General features: G+C 53.9%; 1 pseudogene; it reads right to left on the bottom strand.

Annotated features, from left to right (window-relative positions):
* Positions 1 to 662: 662 nt before the first annotated feature.
* LOC141938270 (hydrocephalus-inducing protein homolog) overlaps positions 663 to 24,621 on the bottom strand; it is a 90,107-nt pseudogene continuing 66,148 nt past the window's right edge.

The following is a 24,621-nucleotide window of genomic DNA, read 5'->3' as shown; positions in this document are numbered from 1 at the left end:
GCTGACCCTTCTGCACCTTCCCCTTCCAGCCCAGATAACTTGGAGTCCTCAAGAGCCTTCAGTTTTTCTAGATGCTCCTTCTCTCTGTCCTTTTGGCTCCTCCGCCTGGATAAATGCTGGCGCTGGCCTTGTACTTGGTGCTGCATCACCTCTTGGTTCAGAGGGGACAGCAGGATACCCTGAGCCCTGTCCCAGGATGACAAAATGTGTGTGACATCCTTCTGTGATGCCTCGTAGATCTTAAACCTCAGGGCCAAGTTCTTCTCGCTGTCACTCTGCGCCTCAGTTTTGGTTTCCCCCTGTTCTGGGTCTGCAGGTTGCACAACCTCCACTGGGCAGGCCTCTGTCGGGGTAGCCTTGCTCTGCTTTTTCTTATCTTCCTTGTTACTTGCAAGAGAGTCTGGGTGCTCCTTTGCAGATCCCTTCTTCTCTCCCCCCTCGGTGACATTGGACAGGTTGCCGGTGGATGCGCTGGTGTTGCTAGTGGATGCATTCGTATTCTGGGCAGGAGGAGCAGGAAAAAGCTGTGAGCATTTCAAAGCACCAACTCAAATGCTGTAGGACAGCGGCGATCTTTGCAATAGCACCCCACGCCTCATCTGAGACCTGTGCTAGGTGCTCTACAAATCCCAATTCAGAACACAGCTGGTACTCAGCTGAGCTCAACTGAAACTAAACTCCCCAGTGCCAGACTGATGAGGAGTCCTGCAAACCAGCTGAGAAACAGAACAGCTTCCCCAACCCAAACAGGGAACTTAAGACACCTCCTTACTCCCGTGCAGTCCTCCGGGCACGTTTCTGGTGTGCTGAGCATCCATCCCTGTGTCTGGCTGACACTTTGGGAAGTCTGGCTGCTAATGAATACCTAAAGGGCCTGGTGGTATCTCCTGCCAGACAGGTAGCAAAAGACACCACATCCCAGGCGGGTCATGGCTCAGAGGTGTAAGTCACATGCAGAACGGGGAGAAATGCTGAACTAAAACTATCTAGGCCTTGGAGTTACGTGAAGCCATGACTCAAAGGCAGCACGACCCTAGAAGAACAGCTCTACCCAACAAACCCATGCGAAAATACCCCTGGTGAAGCAGCAGCACGATCAAACACTGGCTGCTGTTTCCCAGCACAGCCCCGTGTGTTGCTGATGGCCAGGTACTCACCCCCAGCACTGCGGGTGGCTGCTGGCTTCGCCAGGAATGGTACGGCTCAGCAGGCGGGTCCCCAGGGCTTTCACTCTTCTCTATAAACACAACCACCCACCTGCCTGACTCCAGGCTCGCTTTTCTTCCTTGAAGCATTTTCTTTGTCTTTTCCAAGCTTTCTCTTGGCCCACTTAGACAACTTCTTCAGCAATTCTTCCTCCCTCAAGCGTTCGAGCTCCCACCGGTGCTTTTCCTCAAGCTCTCGAGCCAGCCACTCCATCTTCCTTCAGCAAGACAAACAGAAAACATCCCCGAGAGTCACCGCCAGAAATTGGGGCTCGCTGCAATCCTAGCTGGTCCCACACTTCATTCACTGACCCTAAGGCCAGGCACAACTGTTAGACCAGCTCTGTGGACTTCCCTCAACCTGGGGAGGCTGGGACATCCAAAGTGAGGGAAGTGGGAGGGGACCTCCAGGGCCAGCCAAATCTAGGCTTTGCTGTCACAAGGTCTAAATTGCACTACTTCTCCAATAAGGTCCACCTGGACACCTCCAGCATGCTGCCAAAGACTGATCCACCATTGCTCCACACTGGAGCCTGAAGCTCTCAATATCCAGCTCACAAATCACTAAACCAGCTCACAAATCACCAACACCTGCTTATCCCTGCACCAATACTTGGCTTATCTAGCCCTTCTCCCTGGGCACAGCCTGCTCCTTAGCAAGACTAGCCATATCAATCAGAAAGCAAAGGCTGCAGTAACTGCCCTCCTGCAAAACAGGCTCCAAACAACCAGGTTTCCTGCTGGAGCCCAGCTGGGACCATGGGAAACTTGTGCTGCCTGTCCTGGAAATCACAGTTTGAAGCAGCCCTAGTGATCTCCTCCCAGGGAAACAAACTTCAGCTGGGGTTGAAAGAAGTGCTGAAACACAGGCTCGCTTTAAGCAAGTCCCTCCCCAAGTTTCAGGCAGGGGTTATGTACCGGGTCTGGCTGAGCCAGGATTGGTTCCCCTGTAGCAGCCCTCATGGTGCTGTGTTTTATGTTGGGAGCTGGCAGGGTGTTGATAGCACACTGGTGTTGTGGCTACTGCTGAGTAGTGCTTACACAGCACCAAGGCTCTTTCCGACATTTCCCCCCCCACACAGTGGGATGGGGTGGGCAAGATCTTGGGAGGGGACACAACCAGGACAGCTGACCCGAACTGACCAAAGGGATATTCCAGACCATATGACGTCTGCTCAGTCTGCTCAGTCATAAAGCTGGGAGAAAGGAGGAAGGGGGTGGGGTCACCCTTGGTCCTCCGAGGCAACCACTACGCGTATTGGAGCCCTGCTTCCTGAGAAGGCCCGACATCGCCTGTTCATGGGAAGTAGAGAATAAATCTGTTGGTTTTTTCTTTTTTTTTTTGTTTCCGCACGCGGACCTTTGCTTTGCTTATATTAAAACTGCTTTTGTTTTACCCACAAGGGTTGGTTATTTTCTTTCCCCTCTTTGCCCTGTTGAGAAAAAAGGGGAAAGGGGGGAAGTGATAGAGCGACTTGGTGGGAACCTGGCATTTAGCCAAGGTCAAACCACCACAGGTTAATAGGGGCTTAAGCTTATCCTGTGTATCCTCTTGAACAGGGCTGCTTTGCTGGATCAGAGCTTCTCCCAGGCTCACCTGCTGCTGCAGCTGAAGGTGAGCCTAAGAGACACCAGCTTTTGTGGCTGGTGTCACTCAGTAAGGAAAACCCTGGGAGCTCAGCAGTGCAAGGGCCTCCCTCACCTACAGCAGGACCGGGATCCAAACCAAGCCAGCACAGCTGCGCCTCAACCAACCCACACCACAACCCCTCTGGTTTGGAGAAGAAGGGCGATGAAGATGAGAACGAACATAATTAACTTAGAGACACTTGTAAGCACTGTGGCAAGGGAAGCACAGAGCCCAGCTCCCTGCAGCCAGTGTCAAAGCCGAAGGGCTCACCACTAAAACGGAGAGAAGATGTTCTCATCTCACCGGAGGAAGGTCCCTCCTCTGCTGGGAACCAGGGAGGTGGAACTGGCAATCCTTGTGCTGCTGGTAATTAATGCTTTTGGCCTTGGTAACCCCTCTGAGCACAACCAAGGTCTCCGGAGCAGGGAAACCCTTTGGGGACACTATCCTGGGGAGGCACCCATCGAAGGCTTACAGACCTTTTCTTCCTCTCACGCTGGACTTGCAGTATACTGTTATCAAACTGAATTTTCTCCTCCTCGGTGAGGGCATCATACTCGTCCTCTTCCATTTCCCAGAGATGTGCTTTCTCCCTCCTGGCAGCTTCCTCCCACTCCTGTCCTTCAGCACAGACCAAGGAGAAACCATCAGTGCCTGCAAGCAGAGCTTGCTGCTCTGGGTGAGCTGCCAGGATTCACAACTCTGTCCTGACCCAGCCTATCATCCTGCCAGGAGATACTGGCGAGCTCACATCCCTGCTTCAGAATTCAGATAAGCCCCCAAACTATCGCTGGCCAGTGAGTTCCCATGCCTTGCCTGGCTCACATGCACCAGCACTGTGGACAGCTGGCCAGTGATTAGTTATTGAGCCACAACAGCTTGCACTTGTGCCCAGGCTTTAATGTTAGAGACTGAGGTCAGCCTCAGCATTGTTGAATTTTAAGCAGCTGTGAGCTGAGTGCTGGCTACACCGAGGCAGAAGGTGGAAGGATTAATAAAAACATCTCTTACAAGTTCTGCTGGTAACCCAGATACACACGGGTAAGGCTGAGGGCTTGAGAGAGAAGATTTCAGAGTTACGGAGACGAAGAGTCTCACCTTCCTGCTCTTTTGCGGCCATCTCCCTGGCTTTCAAAGAAGCATAATCCTGGAACAGGTTCACAAAATAGATGTAAGACCGATTTCTGACAGCTTTGAGCAGGCAGAGGAGAGCAGACGCCATGTCGCGTGCAAAGGGGGTCTCCAGGCCATCAAACACCACTCCCTGGTAGCAGTCACTCAGCTGCAGATAAAGTCGAAAAGGAAGAGAAAGTCAGCTGTTGCACGCATTGGGCTCTCAGCTAGTCACTAAAGCCTGATGTCAAAGATCACCAGCCATCACAGTTCCAAGTGCAGCAGCTCAGACAAGCTCTGATCTTTCCCCACGCTCTGCCAACTTATGGCATCTGCAGCTTCACCCACGGATCCCTGCACGCAGCCCAGGACTCCTCCAAGAGCAGGCACAGCCCTCCTCCTCTCTGAATTGTACCTTGCTGCCTGTCTCTCTGTAGCAAGAACGTACCATTTGCCCCCACCCCACGTACCTGCAGCCTTTCAGAGAGGATGGCCACCAGCAGGTCCTCGGGCAGCACGCAGCTCCTAAAGTCCAGCTCTCCTGATGTGCTGCCACTGATGCTCAGCCATCACTGCGCAGGAACACAGGGAAGGGGAGAGAGGTGAGAACTTGATGAGCCCTGTAATGTTGAACACCACAAGAAAAATCAACCACTTTGGAAACCCCCAAACAATTCCAACTGCTGGGCTTGGAGCTGGGGTTTCTCACTAGCAGGAGACTAGAACAAAACTGCAGGCCAGCAGCTCCAGGGGACCATGCTGGAGGGTGCATCCGTGGCCAGCAGAGACCCAAGCTTGCAAGCCCCCAGCGCAGCACCCGGCAGCTTTGCCCACTGCTGCAGTCACGTTAGCCAGGACTGCACTTTGCCAACAATCTGTTAAGATGCCGTAGAGTTTTTCTGCCAGAGCACAGGGTTTCATTCCCACCCCGAGCCACGCCCAGCCTGCCCAGCTGGCTCTCTGCACTACAGACCCCCGCACCAGGCTCTGGGTGACACAGAGCCTCCACTGGAAGCGGCCCCTTCACTTCTCAGAGGCAATAGAAAGGTCCCAGGCATTAACCAGTGCAGATCGTGCTTCACCTGGGAGCCTGTCAGATCCATCAGATGCTGTTTCTGGGATTGGGGTGTGGGGCCATCTGTCTTCTTCTTACCCGCCACAGCGCTCACCTGGCCTCAGGACCTGACGGACTGCAGGCTGAGTTTGTCCACAGAGCTGGACCGTCTCATGTCTAGGCTGCGCTTGGCCCTGGTGTCGAACTGCAGGCTGAGGGACGCATCTGCGTTGTGACCTGTGGAGTGGACAGATGCTCAGTGGGGAGCAAGCAGGCACCTTCCACCCCAACGGGCACAGCCCTGCGCCCTGGCAGGGACACGGCCATTGTTCCCCAGCCTGCTGGGCACTAGCAGCACCGATCTCCAGAAGCAGCTCCTGCCCTGCTTCTCTTATTAGCATGGTAAAGCACACCATCTGATACTGGATTTTAAAGCCAGAGAGTTTTTAAGGCACAGCTCCGCGTCCCTCCTCACAAATGTGCACTCAGGTGACACTGCACACTAGCTCCCCTATGGATCAAGCCAAGGCTCCACCGTCCAGGAGCATCATTTGTGTACCTTGCACCCATCCTGCATTCTCACATGAAGATGGTAACATGCAGCCCCGTCCCAGTTGCATCCCCCATCTCCACTGGAGCTAAATCCTCCGCATGGGATAACCCCACCTGAGGCCCAGACCCTTCTTCCTTCCACCAGCTCCCAACCCAACCAGGTTCAAAGCAGAGCAATGCAAAACTTCCCCCACCAGAACCAGGGTCTGGCCTCACCCTGCAGAGCGCGGGGCACCAACTGCCCAACCAGATTTTCTAAAAGTCTCTGGTCTCAGGTGGAGAACAGCACCACATGCACGAGCTGTGTGACCTGACAGTGTGTATAGGAAAACCTCTGGAGAAAAGAGCTCATCTGCAGCATGTCTCATCTGAAACTCTGGGAGGTTATTCTTCCCTTCCTCTCATGTTTCTGAAGCCACACTCAAAGTCAGTTGTCTAGTGCTTAATGAGCAGCTTCAGAGGGCTTCTTTGTTGTTAAAGTGGGCAGCAGTTCTGCCTGATGGCCACGAGGAGCCAGCTGGATTCAGCTTTGAGGAAATATAAAAAACGCCTGAGAAAAATACAGGTGTGCTTCACCACTCCTAGGAAAAGGAGTATGTGCTGAGAAGCCCAGAGGCAGTAAAAGTGCCCCTGTCTGAGCCCTTAAAACAGAGATTATTTTTTTTAATAACACGAGATGCTTTATGAAATGGCTTTGCATTTCTACATGCTGCACCCATGTTCCCTAGGAGACCCAAGGGCTGTCAGACTTCCTCTCTGGAGCAAGCAGAAGTGGATGGTCATGGTGGGTTTCTGAAGCGCTGCTCTAGGTCCAGTGTTTCTCCTTACCGGCACCCTCTGCCTCCTTGCAGCTCTGCTCGATGGCAGCCCCGATGCACAGCTCCCGGGCGCACAGCCCTGCTGAGCTGCTCCTGTCCGAGATGGTTTCTCTCACCACAGTGTCGATGGACAAGCAGGCAGCGCCATAATATTTGGACAGGGCAACCGCTGCTGCTGTCTTTCCTTGAGAGAGAGGAAGAGTGCTCGGTGACACTTGCATGTGAAGCATTTTCAGGACAGGCTCTAGAAAGTCCCCAGACAGGATTTCAAAGTTTCAAGGACAGTCGGAAATCAAGTGCCCCTTTAGGGGAGACCATGAGGGAGGTAGTTGAGCATGGCTAGAAGCATTCTCCTCTAGAGCCAGGAGGATCACCTCCACCTCACATCCAGCTGAGCACTTTGTCCCTCGTGGTGACCTCAACCCTGGGCCAGAACATTGTTTCGAGCCCTGTCCCGCCACCACTCAGAGCGTTCACCAGCCTGTGCTGGCCAGCGCTGCCTCAGGCAGCGTCTGGGCACGGTCTGGGGGTCAGCGTGGGCGAGGGACTGCTCCCATGAGGCAACATGGGCACTAGGCACTGTGCTCCCACGAAGCAACGGTGACGTGGTCACCCTGTGTGGGGGAACGATAGCCTAGCTGTGTGGACACAGGGTGAGCCACAGCACTTGCCCCAGCTGGTGAAGGCCTGGGACCATTTCATGTACCAGCAGAGCTGTGGCTTACCTCGCTTCGCTTCAACTGGTCAACCAAGCACCACAACCCACCAGGATGTGTCTCTCCTGCTTCCCCACTCCTTGCAGACATGGGCTGCGGCTCACCTACCTGTCAGGGGTGCCCCATGGATGATGACGACGATCCCTCGTGCGCGCCCCTCTGCAGAGATATCGATGCCAAGGTGGCGGGCGATGGCCCTATAGACAGGGCTGTCGGCCAGTTCTCCCGCAGCTGCCTTGTTGCTGGTGATGCTCTGCCGATGCTCTGCTGTGCAGAACCAGATAGAAAAGTCAGCCTCCTGCCTACCTATGATCCTGATCATCCTCCCCATCCCCTCAGATCCTGGGAGAGAAGACTCTGCTGAAACCAACACCACACCGAGGTCTCACCATGCCCCTCCTTTAAGCTTGTGCAGATCAGGGTCTGCCCTAGATAGTGGTCAAGGTGCCTGTTCAGAGTATAGGAAATGGGGTGGCAGAAAGAGGAAAGAGCAAGCATTTGGCAATACCTAAAAGGACTGGGCCAAATCTCCCGTGCCCTGTCAACATGGTCCTCATGGGAGTTTGGTCCCAGGTCCTGCTGAGTAAAGGGGGGACAGGCAGAACCAGGCATTTTACACCGTCCCAAGGGAGAGGCTCCATTTGTGGATCAAACCATTATCCAAAAGCTGGATGCTTTAGGAATATTATACCAGGAGATGTAGCTGGGCTCTGAATTCACCATAACAGCATTTGCAAAGAGCTCCCACCTTTGCCCTTAGGAGGTCACCAAAAGCCATCTCGCTTGCAGTGTCACGCAGGACAGAGAGCGCGCTGCCCTGCCTAGGAAAGGGAACAGCATCATCCTGATCCCAGCAGCTCCTGGGGGAAAAGGTGCTCATTTGGCAAAACTGGGGAGAACCTCTCTGGCCTCTCACTTGTCCCTGCCCTGTCTGCAACATTACCCATCCCCTGTCTTTTCTCAACACCTTCCTCCTCCTCCGCATTCAGATTTAGAGTCCACTTGTTGGACTGGCTTTCATCAAACACGGAGGGGAAAATGAATGAGCTCTGGGATGAGACAGTGTGAATGATCCCAGCAGAGGACTTTCTTCCTTGATCTGACAGAGACTGGACATCTTCAAAGTTTGCTGAGGAGGAAGGCCACAGGGAGGGAAGAAGAGGGTGGACATGGCCAGGCAATCTGTTCTTTGACATTTGCCACTTTGCACGGCCACGTGCAAAAGATGGAAAGTTTCCCAAGGAGAAGTCTGTCCAGGCTGTCTCTGCCCTCGGGGGGATTTTGAGTTTATGCTTTTGGTGCTGGGAAGGAACAAATATAAGATAGCTGGTGATATTAGACCTGGTCCTGCTGGCTGAAGAACTCATCCAATCCTATTTTTTGTGGTTAGGGGACACAAGAGGACAACATGATTATTTCCCCGGTCCATGGTAGGCAGATATGAGCTTGCTTTGGCTGCACTCAGGGCTGGTAGGGGATGCGTGTTACAAGCCACAGACCTTCATGCTGGAATTCCTCCACCAAGCTGGGGAATGGGTGGCTGCTAAAAGCCTGGGCTTCCCATGGAGAGCTTGGGGCGTGCGGGCTGGACTCCCCGCTGTGTCCACACTCAGGACAGCCAATGCCAAACCCTTACTGTTGTCCTGGCCTGCTGGTTCCCCAGTCTTGGACTTTGTCTGCTCATCCTGCAGCCTCTTCTGGTCCTGATAGTACTCCAGCACCTCAGGGGGCAGCTTCTCACCCGGGGCACGCAGAGGCAGCAATAAGGTGTTGTGGCAATCGTAGTCTTTAAGCGTCTGCAGGATCTGTGCATGTAGGGAAGAGAAGCCATATGCAGGACGTGTTTCTAACAACACGGACTATCCAAGCCCCTCCACAGTCTGCCAGCAGAGCTGGCTAACCCTGAAATGCCACCAGACTTTGCCCTGGGGACTGTCTCCATCTCCCTGGCACGAACCCGGGAATGCTGGAGCACTGTGAAGCTACGGGAGCGTGCACATGGGGGCCAGACCTTCCCTCTCACCTGCTCCTCAGCAAGGTACTGCTGGTCGAACTCCAGCGAGTAAAACTCGATGGGGAACTCGCATGGGTTCTTCACCACCACCGTCCCCTCTGCTCCACAGCTGTACGGCAGCAACGGTCCCAGCTCAAGCACTGGGGGGCTGAACTCCAGCTGTGGCTCCAGCCCACACCCCAAGACCTGCAGTTGGAGGTGCTGGCTGCTCTGGCAAATGTTAATCTTCAGCTCACTTCTATAGGACTTCTGAAAAGAGAGAAGCACAGAAAGCTCTTCCATGAAGTCCCAGGTGACAGGGCCTCAAATTCAACTCTTGCCCCAGGGCAGGGGTGTCACCAGTACCTCTAAGGGGAATAGAAAACAGATATTTACTTCCAGCAGGGGCTACAGCATCTGCATGCTGGCTCTGAGTAACTGGGATGAATCCTGGTGTGAAGTGTAACTGGATATTTGGGTGTCAGACGAATCTAAAATGCACTGTCAGATGTTTTCACCTAGTCACGAGGGAGTGTGATGCTCATGAGAAAGGTCCTCAGGGTTATGTTGCCCAGACACAGTCCTGGCACTGCTGCATCAGGCAAACATCAGCTCTATGAATGAGGCAGATGAGCTCTCACTGGCTAGAAATAAGGGTCGTCTTCTCTGCTCAGTGATTGGCTCTGGTCAAAGCCAGACACAAGATGGTTACACCTCTACAGCAATTAAAACATCCCTGGGACTGTTCCCAGGCACGGAAGCACTTGTGTCCATCCTGTTACCCACTGCCAGTTTCCAAGTCACAGTGGCCACAGGCAAACTGCTTTTGGGAATGCCCCATCATTTCACCTGACTCCCAGACTGCCTGGGAACGTGCAGGCAGGCTGGGCCAGAGCCACAGGGACTGCTGGCAGCACACCACTGCAGACGACTGTCCTGCCGTGCCCAGGAAGGTGGCTGGTGTCTGTTTTGTCTGCTGGTACCAGCAGCAGGACTTGCCTAGATTGGCCCTTCCAGGGTTATCCCCTGCAAGCGCACCAGCTGCTCTGCACCAGGGCGTTGCAGCCTTAAACAGGCCTGTGGAAGGGGGAGACGAGGGCAAACAGGCAGATTTCCCCCCATGCGCCGAGAGGCAGCCACCTCACCGTGCCCTGATGCTGAGCAAGCTCCCCAGGGGGATTTCAAAGCCCCTCTCAGAAGAGTGTGCTGCAGGGGGAACTGAGGCACAGTGGGTACGGTGCTTGCAGAAAGCTCTCTGTGGAGGCAGACGCCGTCTCCTCTTCCCTGTGCTGGGCTCTCGTTACCACACTGCCCTGCCAGACCTCTTGGGGGTGACACTTGCTGATCTCACCTCTTCTGTGGGTGACAACCTGACTCGCACGTTGCATCGCTGTCCTGGAGCGAGGGATCCAGCCGAGGGCAGCGCCTTGAAGACACAGGGCTGGGCCTTCAACTTCTGGGGCACCTTCCGACACATCCTCGCTGGCCAATGTCTGTCCATCTGAGAACAAAAAAACAATTGTGTGAGGTCTCCTTGGTCTGCGAGGACAGACCCTCGGTTCCTCCAGTGCTCTGAGACACCGTCATGGTGCTGAGGGCACCCACAGCCAAACCAGCCGAGGCCACCTGTGGCCTAGAACTGGAGGGAAAACAGGCAGGGCAGGCAGATGGGGAGGCACCATCCTCAGAAGAGGAGGAACGGGGGAAGGTGGCAGAGAAGTGAAGCACCATCTAATGCACAGGTCCAGGTGAGCCAGCCTTGCTCTGTACCCTCCAAAGCTTCCTCAGATGAGCTGTGGCCCAAGTGCTCACGCAGCCACAGGGGCAGAAAGGGCAAGAGAGGCAAAGAAAGCCCAATCGAGAAGTTACATGTTACACATTGTCTGTGCTTTACCTTCTTAACAGGCTCATTTATAGTGATGACCCAGTTACAGGGGACCTGGAGCTGACTGTGGAGCTGGAAAGTTTCTTCCTGGCACTGCCCACACTGGAGAGTGGAGAACTCCAGTCTGTCCCTGGAGACGCAGAGGGATGGCACAGCCACGCTGGCATGGAGGTGGACATGGAACGTGGGGCCTCCTGCTACCTAGGGAAGGACCGAGTGTCCAGCTGAGAGCCCCAGTGACATCTGTTGCTGTCACCGACTCTCCACCTGCCCCGAGAGGTGCACGGGCACAGCGGGGTGAGGAAGCACGCCGTAGGTACCTTGATGGGCAGGAGCACGTCCACCTCTCCCAGTGGCAGGTTGGCGCTCTGTGGGTCGAAGCGCACTTCAAACACCTTGGTCTCGCAGCAGAGCAGGTGCTTCACGTGGTCCAGATCCACACTGAAACCTTGAACAGATGAAAATAAAGCAGCTGAGATGCACAATAGACATGAATGTGTCACAAGCACGTTAAGGCCATATGTCCTGGCTGGCAGCTCTGTGAAGGACCCCTTTGTACCTGTGGAGAAGATTGCCACTCCTTCTCCCTTGTCACCATACAAGGAGAAAGGGCTTTCACAGCCAGAATCCAAGACCCACATGGTAAAAAGGAAACATCTCAGTTGAGGAGCTCCAACCATTCCTTCACTAGGCACCCCAGGGAAGGATGCACAGACCTCTCCAAAGGAGAATTTCCAACTAAGATTCCCCCATGCCATGGTACTCCCTGAAAAACAATTTAGAGGAGGCACCTGATCACCCTTCAGACATGGCGAGTCACCGTTTGCTGGTACTGCAGCCTTATGTCAAGGCCTGTTTAGAAAGCCTATTTTGATACAACAGAGGGCCTCACAGGCTGTCTTCTCAATAAAGGCTGAACAGAAGTGCTATGGCATTATGAACTTTAAACAAAGCACTTCCAAACCACAAAACGTCCATCTGTTTGCAACACAAGCCCATGGAGTGCCCATCAGATGATGCTCATGGTAGCCAAGAGCAGAAGATGCTGAGAGGTGACCAAGGTGATCAGCCCATCCAGCCCCTGCAGGGAAGTGTTAGGGCAGGCACAGGCAGGCCGGGTCTCTGAGCACTGCTGGCCAGGAGAACTCAGGCTCTAAAGCACCAGGCAGAGGGTCCCAAGGAGGAAAAAGTTATACACACAAGCACTCAAAAAAACTCCCCATGTCTAGTGGCTTAAGCTAATCTGTCAGAGACAGCTCCTTCAAGCCCATGTGAAGTCTCTCCAGCACCGGTTACCTGCGTCACACAGGACCCGTCTATCAGTGTGGAAGGACACAGGGAACTGCCCGGTGTTGGTGATCCTCATGACGTGCGTGGGGGTGTTACCGAGAATCACGTACCCAAAGTCCAGGAGGTACTCGGGCAGCTCAACTCTGAAAGGAGGAGTAAGGACAGTCCTTAAACCACAGCCTGGCTACATTTCCAAGAGCATGGAAGATGCAAATAAAGTGAATATTTCTGGATTCGCTGCTGTAAAAACTCAACTCAAGCCCGTGAAACCCAAGGCCTGACCACCTGGTAGTAAGACTTTGGTAACTCACGAGGAGCATAGGACCTAGGTTTTATCACCTACCAGTGGGACCTTAAAATAAAACTAGTTTAAAATGAATACTGGTCACAGCTCCTCTGCTATAGAAAGCCACTGTAGATAAGTCCAGTGGACCTCCACTGGTCTCAATGAAACTGCTAAGCCTCGTGTACAGCCCCAGCCTGAAATGGCTTCAGGACCTTGTCATAAGATTCGCCTGCACAGGAAATCTTCACTGCTCTGCAACCAGATCTGTCCCCAAAGCAGCACCGACAAATGCAGTAATCAACACCTACAAGATTCACGGCAGGGTCCTTTTCCAGAGCAATCACACTTGGGAAAGCACATACGTGATCAGTTTTGCAGAGCATCTTCCCGAACTGGAGCCTACCATGCCTGTGCCTCCTCATGAAGGAGCAGAGGGAAGTTACCGAGGTAAGTCCTGCAGTCCCACCAGCATCCAAGCCACCTGATTTAGGGTTTGTCAAGGGTGTGTCAACCTCTGCAGTTCCCTACTCTTTTTGCTCAGTGTGGTCTGTTAGCTGGAACAAAGATGCCAGCTTTGAGTTGCCTCTTTCAGAGCTGGTCAGCAGGGATGGTGTTGGTGCTCTCTGGAAGGGCTTGATGCTCTGCACTGGACCCCCTCAGCCCTAAGAGCAGGACCCAGAGCCTGTGGGGAGCTGAGCACCTCCAAAGCTCAGGGTGGCTCTGTGGAAGTGAGGACACTCAGCTGCTCACAGGGAGCATGTCAAAGCTACCAGGATCAGACCCTTTCTGAAGTCCCCACTATCCCCAGCTCTGCAGACACAAGGACCTCTCAGGAGCAGGGGTGCACTGATGGGTGTTACCCTTGGGGCACAAGAAGATAGGGTACAAGAGGCCCTACTAACTTGAGAAGCCTCTGATGAGCGTGCTGGTCAAAGGCAGTGGCCTCTGGGGGACCAGAGGTGAGAGCTTTCTGCTGCTCCAGGGCGTGTTCCTCTATCAGCATCTGCTCCATCTGCATCTGCAGCCGAGGGTCCAGCTGAGGGAAGGAAAGGCAGTGGCTGGTTAGCAACGGTCCTTCCCAAGGCTCCCCCCTGCTTGTGTTGAGAGGGGTGATGGGGTCCTTCTGTCTTGCTGCTCAGTGTCTGTGACACGTCCTGCTCTCTTAGTCAGGGCCTCATCTCAAGGGCAATGAACTCCAGTATCTTTGCCTGCCCAGTCACTGTTACAAAAGCTGATCTGGCCAGACAAACAGACAGACAAGCTGGGAACCTTCCAGAGCTCCAAGTCTTTGCTTGCCCCCAGCCAGTGCCAAAGCAGCTTGGACAAAAGCTCTCTTGTAAAGGGAGCCACGATAAAGCTGCTGTCTCTTAGAGATCAGTCCTGGCAGCACAGTCCCAGGGCACAGTCAGGCTGCTGCTATTAAGCTCTGTAAAGCTGGCAGGGCTTGGGTTGTGAGCAGCAAATACCCCAGTGATGACCTACATCTCCATCCCAAAGTACCATAAATTCAATCACTTGAGCAGGGTCTTCAGGATCTCTCCCTGGGGCAGCCCTGGGGGCAATGCTGAGCTGATGCAGGATCATGGGCAGGTTGGGTGTCCTGATGCAGGATCATGGGCAGGGAGGTCCCAAGTGCCAGCAGGGCACCGGGAAGCCTGCTGCGGGCTGCAGGGGACCAAATGACACCGGGGGAGGGAGGCACGTGTCAAATGGGGCAGCAGCCATTCTCACCATGGCATCCAAGGGATCTGGGGGTGGCTCCGTGGCCACAGCCTCCCCCAGAACAACTGCTTCCTCTCTCTGGCTGTCTTCCATCTTTTCTATCACCTCCTTGAGGACCTTCTCATATTTTTCATTTCCTGAAGGAAGAAAACATCCACAAATAGAAGCGTGGCACAGCGCCATTCCCATTTAAGCTGGGAAGCCCCACTTCCTTGACTCTGGCCTCTCCCAGAAACACCCTCCTCAAGCAATGTATGGAAAGTAGATGCTGCTTTTCCTCTATCAACCCTGATGTTCATTCCCACCCATCTTCCTCCCCACATAGGAGCATCTCATCCCCTGCAATGTGACGCAAATCCAACCCTGCCAAAATCCCTGCCAGCCTGTGCTCAGCTTTCCCGAGCATTTCTGTCCAGCCACCACCTTCCCAGGACTCCGACACATGCTGGCAAGCTCTGCAGGATGGTTCCTGGGGCAAAGCCCACACGGGCTCATCTGCCAGAGCCTCAGGAAGCAACTGGGGGGTTGAGTGTTGGTCTGACAGCCCTGAAACCTCCAGGCTCCATGGAGGCAGGTGTGAGCTGCCCTACGGGCATCTGACATGGAGGAGAAACAGGGGATCCTCCTGGGGAGCAGACAGGCCGTGCTCACCTTTGATGTTCCTGGACAGGTCCAAGTAGATCCTGGGAAAGGTCCCCTCTCCTTTCAGGGAGATTTCTTCTGGTTCTAGGTGACCCACTTGGATCTGGAAAGTCCTGCAGAAGGCTCCAGGCACTCCTGGCAGGTAATAGACTTTCAGGACTTGCTCCTGGCCAGGTCCAACTTAACTCTGCAGGGTGTGGGAGAAGAGGGAGGGAATGAACCAAAGAGGGTTTGGTGGAGGGATGGCTCAGATGACAGACACGCCGAGAAGAGAAGGCAGGTTCTCATATATAAGAAAGTATCAGACAACATCGCCTTCTAGCTTTCTTGTACCCAGAAGCTGAAGTCTCCTACACTAGGTCCTTCAGAGGGCTCATAGGGATGCACTCCCCCAGGACAGACCCACAGACCGCCCCTTGCTCAGCATGAGCACAGCTCTGCCCCTAGCGGTGTTCACCCTCTGCTAGCAAGAGCCAGACTGAAGAAATAAAAGCTCTTTTACCAGCCACTATGCAAAATAAGGGAAGTGCCCACACTCTCAGCATGGCCAGCAGCTCCTGCCACAGCACATCAGCGGTTCCCAGGCTGGTGTTGAAGGGCCTGACCCCTTATAAATGATCCCAACCAAACACCTCCTGCCTGTGCGGTTACACCGGGGGTGCGTGAGCCTATCCAGACTCACGGTGACCTGCAAACATGCATCTCTGGAAAGGCAGGAGCAGAGACTAGGACAAGATCTAGGGAAGGTGTTGCCAGGAAGGGCACCTCCTCTCCAGGCTTCCAGAAAGCTGCCTGAGCCCCAGGCTAGGCTCCTGCCAGCCAGGCTGAGAGCAAATGCAAGCAGACAGCAACACAGCCTGGGGTGACGGGACACAGCCGCAGCTTTCCTCGGCTCACCCTCTGCACACTGGGCTGGACCCTCAGCTCCCCACTCCCCTTCACGCTGCAGGGAGAAGCTGCTGAGCGGGACAGATCCTGCCACTTGGTCCCCTGAGCCCCTGGTGCAGCGCAGAACACAGCTGCAGCAAAAGCCAGCCCAGCCAAGCTGCCAGTGCCAATGGGGCTGTCACAGCAACTGATTGCGCGGGTCTGAGCAGAGCTGGGTCTTTGGAAGTTCGCAGGAAGAGGGCATCAGTGTGTCACCCCTTGTAGGAGACAGGCATGAGGAAATGTGAACGCCTTTGGCTTCCTCTTCCCACTGCAAAAAGGGACTAGACAGGAATGCTGCTCCAGCCCAAAGACAGCAACACAGGACTGAGAAGTTGGGATGGTGAGATGCTGCAAAGTCCTCTCCTCACTGTTCCAGCCCTGCTCCTGTCTGGCCCCCTCACTGCCCCACAAAGCTGCTGCGAAGCAGCAAAGCTGGGGGAGTGGGGGACCGGTACAGGGGCTGCTACAATTTCTGGCAAAGCAGCTTCATGCCCAAGTGAGAGCATTTAAGTCCCGCTCAGTGCTGGCAGGGGACTGGCAGGGTGTGCTACAGGCAGGGACAAGGAGTAAGCCCTGTCCAATCACACACCCTGGGAAAGGTGACTCTCAGGAGAGCCGGCACAGTGTGGCCCCAGTGCCCGCACAGCTGGAGCACTCAGCAGTTGGGGTCCCCAGAGCCACCGAAGCACTGGTGCCTCCGGCCGGTGGCTGCTGTGTGACAGCAGGGTCACCCGCCGGCAAAGGCCGTGAAGGGCGATGAGGACCACGCTTGCTTGACCCTCCCTGCCTCCCAGTAGCAGCTGCTTGCAGCCCTGTCTCTCCTGTCTGCTTTTGTGGGTTGTTTTCTTTTTTTTTAATTTTGTTTTTTTTCCCCTACAACCCCCTCCTGGGCAGCCTGACCCAGAGCCAGGGTCAATCACTCATGCCACCTCCGTACTCACTGTGCTGGGCAGGACCAGGGGCACGCCGGGCAGAGGGCTGTCTGCGGTGCCTGCGCTGGGCCTTAGCACCACGTAGGTGAATCCCATCTTCCCGCTGTTCGGCAGGGTGACCTCTGCTTCGGTGACTTTGTTAAACAGCTGAAGAGAGGACAGAGGAGTGGGAAGCTGAAGACACAGGCCTGATACTGGGAACCTCCTTCTGCTTTCATTGGGATGCGAGCAAATGAACTCAACACAGGAGAAAAGCAGAGGCAGAGGAGGTACGGGCACTTGAGTCTCCCAGGTTAACCTGGGGAAGCCACCGCCACAGGGCACCCCTTAGCCCTACACAGGAACAGATACTGATGGCGGCATGCAGAGGGGCAATGCCAACCACAGAGATCAGTCATAAGGAAACCAAGGAGGAGACAAGCTCTCTGCACCTCATGGTGTCATCTCACACCCAGCTGGAACAAAGGAGGTGGCATCAAGACATTGCAGAAGAAAAAGCACCTGCAGTGACAGCAAAATGGGAGACAGGGCAACAGCTGGAAATATCTGTGGGGTTTTTAACCAAAAAGAAGTGGGGATTATTCTAGGACATTCTCTCCAGCTACAGTGACTGGGAAGCCCAAGTTAACTTCCTCCCTCGTTTATTTTGTTGATTAATCAAGAACATCAAAAGAGAGCACCTCCTTGGACCTCAGGCTTTAGGAGTGGATCAGCAGATGGATGTCTTGGGGCACGTCCCTCTGGAGATCACCACTGAGACCCTGCCTGCCCCAGGAGGTGCTGTTAGTTACCTTGAGGAGGAGGAATTCCCAGCTGGAGGGGGGTGGAGATGGCCTTTAAAAACCAGCTTGAATGCAGGACATATCACTCCAAGGTTGTACTTCCAAGCCATAGAGCCAACAAAGTAGTTGGGAAGGGGAGAGAGCCCTAGCCCTAGGTGGGTAGCAACCCGCCGGTGATGGTTTCACGACAAGGACCTCGGCCAAGAGAAGCGTGTGGTACCTGCAGCCTGTAGTCGATCTCTGTGATGTCTAGGAGGTAGCTGATGAGCGAAGCCTCTCCACTTAGCACGATGTCATAGGTCGGGCCTCCCTCCACCCTGCACAGCACCATGACATGGGCGACGATATTTGTGTAGCCAAAGAAGGTGAACATGACCCGCTGGCTCTCACCTGGCTGCAGCACACCGTAGAGCAGCAGGACATCGAAAACCTGGAGGTAGGCGAGGAGAGATCAAGATGTCGAGCATGGAAACTGATGCAGAAGAGCAGCCATGGCTTGGAGCGAAGTACAGACGTGGCTGGAGGGGGCTCTTCCTCACACACAGGCAAAATCACCCTAATCTCATCCTGTATCCATTCCACTTACCAGCGGAGGGGCCACGGGAAAAATTTTCTCCCATACTCACTCATTAACGCATTCATTAATACACTACATATTAAAGTAATTTGGGCTGTCTTCTGGCAGCAAGAAATTCTCTTTACTGCAGAACTTGCCTTTAAAAGCACCTTTTACTGCCTTAAGAAAAACACAGTATTCGGAGGTGAAAGCCCTTAGAGCTGGGGAGGGAGGACTCCAGCCCAGCTCATCTGACTCCTGATGCTTTTCACTCTCTCCGATTTGCATGCTGCGCTCTCTCAAGATGCTACAGCAAAAGCTACTGCAGAAATTTCCTGTTGACCACTTGATTAGCAACAAGATGAATAATGCCCTCCATAGCTGCTGCACAGGTCAACCCTACGACATGTCCTGCGTGGCCTCTCCAGTGACCAGTTGCTTCAGCAGCGCTGTGCGATGGGCTTGGAGGGACGTGAGGCCACTCTGCAAGCAGCATCGAGGGCCACCAGTGGGAGGGGGGCTACATAACTGCTTGCCACACTGGAAACACGGCACAAGATGGATTCCCATTTACCTCCTCCATTCCCAAGGTGACGGGCTCTGCCTCCACAAACTGCATCAGTCTGTTGATCCCCACCAGGCTCTGAGTCTCCACAGCACCTTCCAGCTCCGCAGCAGTGGATGGCAGCAACTGGAAAACAAGCATCATGGGCTGCAGTAAGCAGCTGGCTGGTCTGGGTGAGACCACTCTGCTGCAGGCTCCACCACCTCATCCAGCCAGGAGCAGCTGAGATGGGACCTGGGTGCAAATCAAGTATGGGTATGTCCGTGCCATCCGTTGAGAGTGGGTCCAAGCCCACCCACAGGTGAGACACGGGCTCCATCTGCACTTCCTACGCACAAGCTTGCATGGGGAAGCTGAGTGCACCCAGCCCTCAGTCCTGGCAGAGACCTCAAGGGCATTTTGCACCCTTGTGCCAGCCCAGCTTCGCTCACTCCTGCCCAAGGAATGTGCCCAGAACCCCAAGCCTCGACAGGTTAGGTTCTTCATGACAAAAACAGGAACACAGCTGCAAGTGAGAAGTATCAAAACCAGGAAAATAAGGACTTGGCACAACTATTCCATTTCAGAGAGTGCTTAGGTTTCATCTCGTGCAGCCATCAGTGCTGGAGAGCTGAGGATCTCCACCAGGTCATTCTCTTGAACAACACCTTCCTGAAGAAGGCAGCCGAGGTGTTCTTCTGTCTTGCAGCAGCTGAGAGCTGGTGTTTGACCTCAGAGGTGCCATCTTTCAAAAGGAACCTCATCCCTGGGCTTCTGATCCCTAATTTAATAAGCGAGGGCTTTGTGAGTGCTTTTGAAATGTAGTAATACCTGCTTCTTCAGTAACGTGAAGAAGTGCTTTGTGCTGGGGCCTTGACATCAGCAGAATCTGCAAGAATATTTATGGGACATCTTTACACCTAATCAGAGGCTACACCTCCCCGGTAGATGAAGCTCAGAATCAGAAGATTCAATGCTCTTTCTCTCATCTTCACATTTTCAAGCCTAGCAAAGCTTTGCCAAGCGCCTGCTCCCAAAGACTCTAACCCGCATATTTCCTAGGCCTATGGTCTCCCACCTCCCCAGGGAGGTTATGTGGTACAGTGACACAAGCGGAAGATGAAGCTGCAATCCAGACATATCCTTTGAGGCACTTTTGGATCCTACTTAGCCATATCTACTTGAATTTCTTTGGTTTATTTCTGCATACATGGCAACAAAGCAGGAAATAAAGATGATTCCACCCTTCTATCTGAAAACATTCAGCCACACTATTCTTTACGTCTACAGGGTATCATTTCTCCTGATTCAGAAAAAATGTGCAGTTATAATGTTAAAATGATCGATATTTGGATGTGAGCAGATGCAACCCCTCTCCTTGAACTTAATGCCAACGCCAGTGCTTTCAGAACTTCCCATGCTTTCCTGCATCCTTTTTTATTGCCCCAGGAGCAGCCTCTGTCCCACACAATGCAGAACAAGGCGCCAGTTCCCACTAGCATGGACGTCGAGTTCCAAAGCACCGAGGTTCACCAGGAAGGTCAGCAGACCAAAGGCCATTTTCCATGCCAGGAGGAAGAGACAATGACTTTGCAAAGTCTCATTTTATCAAAGACAGCTCTGTGGCCATCCCTGCAATACTGCAGGACTGGAAGCCTTCACATCATGATGCAGATAAAAGCCTCATTTTACAGTGTAAAAACAAGCCAAAAAAACCCCAAACTCAGCATAGGTCCGTAGGATCTGAGAGGGCTTCTCCAAGCAAAGCTATCCGATTTCTCCCTCCCCAGAAGCCCCGTGTCCAGCCACTGGCCCTGCTGCCCAGCCCGCCCTCAGGGCACATGACAGCAGGGCAGCAAAAAGGGGGATGGGCACAAGCACGGCTTTTTGGTGGCAAGCTGGGGGAGGCAACGCAAGCAGTAGGTGTACAAGAAAATCTACCTTTGCTTCCAGGGAGTCATCTGCATCTGCTGGCTCTTGGGCAGGATCCCCTGCGGCTCCCAGGGCTTTGGCTGGTTCCTCCACACCTCCATTCCTGCAGCTGCTCCCTGCAGACACCGAGCACTTGGACCAGGCTCCCCCCTCCTTTGGTGGCTGGGGTTTGATGAAAAATTTAGGTACTGGAGGGCTGAACCTGGAAAATAACATAACTTTGATTGTGGACCTGCAGTGGGAGGGAGGGAAGCCTGCACGAACAGCTCCTCAGCAGGATGCGGCCCCCGGCTGGGCAGTGGTGGTGTGAACTCAGTAACGGGTCTGACCCAACAGCTCCGAAACCAGGATGGAGCAGGTCAGCATATGGGGCTGCCTAGGGATGACGCTGGTATAGCGGCAGCGCAGGCAGCTGGCAACTGGTTGCAAGGAGAAATGGAAGAGGACACAGGTGAAAGCCTTGTAGGGAGGTAAAAAGCACAGCAGGAGAGGAAGAGACACACAAACTGTGCGAAAAGGTGAACCTGAGACACAAAGGGGCAGATCTGGACAGCATCAAGCCAGTGCAGACCCACCAGTGCCCTCCTGAAAGCACCCACAGCTGCAGACTGTGCCTCCCCCACCCAGAGGGCCAAAGCAAGAACTTCTGCAGCTCTACCAGGTGCTAATCCGGAATATTTCCCCTGTCACCCACCCGCAGCTGCAGGTCAGCACAAGCAAGCAGCAATGCCCGAGGCTTTCTCCAAGTGCCGTACGGCAGGAGCAGGGATAAGCCCGGAGCCTGCTGTGCCCTAACCCTGACAGAGCCCAGCACCGTGCGGGGGCACCCATGGAGCCCGGTACGGGACACCCCCACACACATGGGGCAGCGTGGAAAGACACGCTGAGCAACTCCAGGCAGAGACTCACAACTGAACAGCCCATTGATCCCTGAGGAGCACCGAAGCAGCAGCGATTGGTGCTCCGGGAAAGGAAGCTTTGGTCATTTTTAATCAATACACAGCAAATGCCGATGACAAGGTTCAGCTCCTGCTGTGCTGCCGGTATTCCCTGGCTGTGAAACAACGGCTCCAACCGCACCTCGCGCTAAAAGGGCAGCAGCTCTGCTGAAACAAGGCTATAACCGATGTGGCACTTACCAACGGCATGATCACCTCCCCAGCAGCTTCTAAACGCAAACCATTTGAGGACCAATTTGGCAAATGATTCAGCAAAGCAGTTCAACAGCTCATCTTACTGACAGGACTGAGTTGATAGTTGGACCAACACGTGTCAGTAAAGAGTGTTCGGTTTAACATTTTCAAACATTCCCAGTGACTCAGACTACATTCCCTGTTTCAAATTGCAGCAGGTGCTCACAGTAACTCTGTTCACCCTTCTGATGCCCCATGGAGGACACACTGGAACCATGCCTGCCTGTCACCACACCTATCTGCAAGTGTTCCCGAGGGCAAACGAGGCCCATCTTTTACAGCAATGTGGGTGCTTCCTTCCCAGCTGGGAACTCAGTGCCTTTAACGACGTGCTCCCAAATGAGTATTTGTCTCTAGCTTTGCAGCTCATCATTTAAGGCTGGTTTCCATTTCTGGATTAGAGGCTCTGTGCCTCACAACCCCCAAGAGATCCCACCTGACTTGTCCTTCCTGCAACCACATGCAAGAACAAGGCTCTGCCCAGGCGAGCTGCCCCAAGCAGGGACCGATGAGCAGCAGCGCTGTCACTCCTCCCCAGCCCCCCCTCTGCCTGCTACTGGGACCACATGGGGGACACCAAAGGCGACCTCAGCACCGTCCACGTGGAAGAGCAAAGCAGGACTGGAGGGGACGAAGGCATGCGCTTGCCCCTGCAGAGCATCGCCCATCTCCAGTCCCACCAGTGCAACCTTTGCTCCTCTCAGCCGAGGCACCTTAACAAGTATTGGGGTGCCCTGAGGGGTGACCCACCTGCTCAACACCTCCAGCAGCTGCTACCTTGGGCATCTGCCTCAGGATAAAATAAATCCAGCTCATCTGCAACAACGGTGCCTCCGGGCAGCCTGCAGCTGAACACTGCCTGTCCCTGGTGATAGGGAGATGCCCGCAGCGCAGGGGCAGACACACCCAGGGCCAGGAACACCTCGAAGCTCTCCAGCTACACACCAGTCCATGCACCAGTTCAGCGTATAGGTCTGGCCATTGTCATGGTGATGGTCCCAAAACTGCTAGCTGTGACCCATCCTAGCCAGGAAATGAAAGCGCAGCTCTCAGAGCTGCTTGTGATAAATACTGTAGATTAAGAACAGCTCCTGAGGAGAGGTAAACCCCCAAGATGCAAAATCCACAATCACTTATGAAATTACCCTTAGTTTTATAGAATGGCTTGAGGCAACTTCATGGGATCATGGTGCCTAGACAACAATATTTTTCTCTCTAAAGCAGAAGCCTCTGGGACCTGGTGCTGGGAGATGATGTGATTAGTGAGCCCTGCTGTGGAGAAGCACAAAGCATGGTAAGGGACTTTTTCCAGTGAGGGAAATCAGAATGAACAACAAGAAATGTAACATGAAAAGGAAGGGAGAGAGGAACCCAAGGTGTCAATAGAAAGCTGATCCCTGGAACAAGAAATCTTCCTGGTGCTGAAGAAAAGGGGGTTGTCTTCAAAAAGGAGAAGAAAGGGGAAGATAACAAGATGCTCAGCATCAGCCCAAGCTTTAGGCAGCTCTTGCCCTCCAGCACCTTCTGGCCAAGGCTGTGAATGCAGGGAGGTAGGCAAGGAGCAGAGAGCAGCTCCTCCACCTGCAGAGAGGACCCATCCCAAACCAGAGGGGCTGAAGGGCTGTGGATGTGCCTCCACCAGCACCATGGAGCTGAGAGATGGAGTCTCCTGACATAAGCAGGTCATCCTGGAGCTGGAGGGGCTGAAAGCAAGGGGTTAAGCCCTCCATGTCCATCTCACCCAACCTGGCCACCCCTCAGGTGAGACAAAATGCATCCAGGAATTAACAGTGGGGATTTAATGGGAGTATGGGAGGATTGACACCAGGGGGAGAGGAGTCCTTCCTGCTAAGGCCAGGACAACCTTGTGTCACCCACTCTCCCCAACCTCCTGTTAAAAGTATCTCAGCCTGTCTCTTGGTTTCTGAGCCTGCTAGGGCCACAGCTTCTCACAGCTTCCCACACCCACCTCCCAAAATACAGGAGCTAGAAATCCCACCACTTCTGCAAACTACATGTGAAGATTCACACAGGATGATGTGACCCGGCTGGCTGAGGCTGTGCGAGAGCCAGCAACATGAGGACCGTCCCCCCAACCCTGCAGCGCTGCAAGAGGAGTGCCCCAGCTCCCCACAGCCCCGGCCAGCACCAAGGACATGAGCCAGAAGCCACCACCCCTTCACATTAAATGCCAGAGTTTTAACGGTGCTGAGACTGCTTCCCTAGTGCATGGCACCCACGTGTGGAGCATCCTTGCCCAGGTCCCCAAGGACCACCCACTGGTGCCCCCACTAGCCATGGCACTGGGTTAAAATGAGCCTCCCAGCAAAGCACGAGCTCTTCTCAGGTCATCACAGGGAAAAGCACCAGAGACCGCATGCCCATGAGGCACCTGAACAGGCTACAGGCCCCTACAGTGCACTTTTATTTCTCCTTCTGGCCATCAGATGCATATTAAAAAGGCACTTTGGAGCCAGCTACAGACAGCTCAAGAGTGTTTGCTGCTGAAAACAAAATAATATAATACAGGTGCAAACCAAAAGCCTTTCCAGCGCACGGTGTGGGAACACTGGGCTTGAGCTGGGCCAACTGGCCAGCAGCTGAGGAAGGCAGTGGTGAGGGTTTGCCCTCATCAAGAGTGACTATTGAACAGCATTTCATCCAAATGGCCCTGAAGCCTGTTTCTTTGCTTGGATAAATTCCCCTGCTGAGCTAAGGTTTGTGTATTTACTGAACCACCCACTGAAATTCAGACCAGGCAGCAGAGAGACAGAGAAGAGAAGCAACATTGCTGCGGTGAGATCCGACACCTCCAACTCCTGTCTTGCACATGCTGGAAGGGATTA

The sequence above is a fragment of the Strix uralensis genome, chromosome Z (assembly GCF_047716275.1).
Source record: "Strix uralensis isolate ZFMK-TIS-50842 chromosome Z, bStrUra1, whole genome shotgun sequence".
In the NCBI taxonomy this organism is placed as follows: Eukaryota; Metazoa; Chordata; class Aves; order Strigiformes; family Strigidae; genus Strix; species Strix uralensis.
The sequence above is the reverse complement of the archived record's forward strand: the minus strand, read 5'-3'. Positions and strand labels throughout refer to the sequence as shown.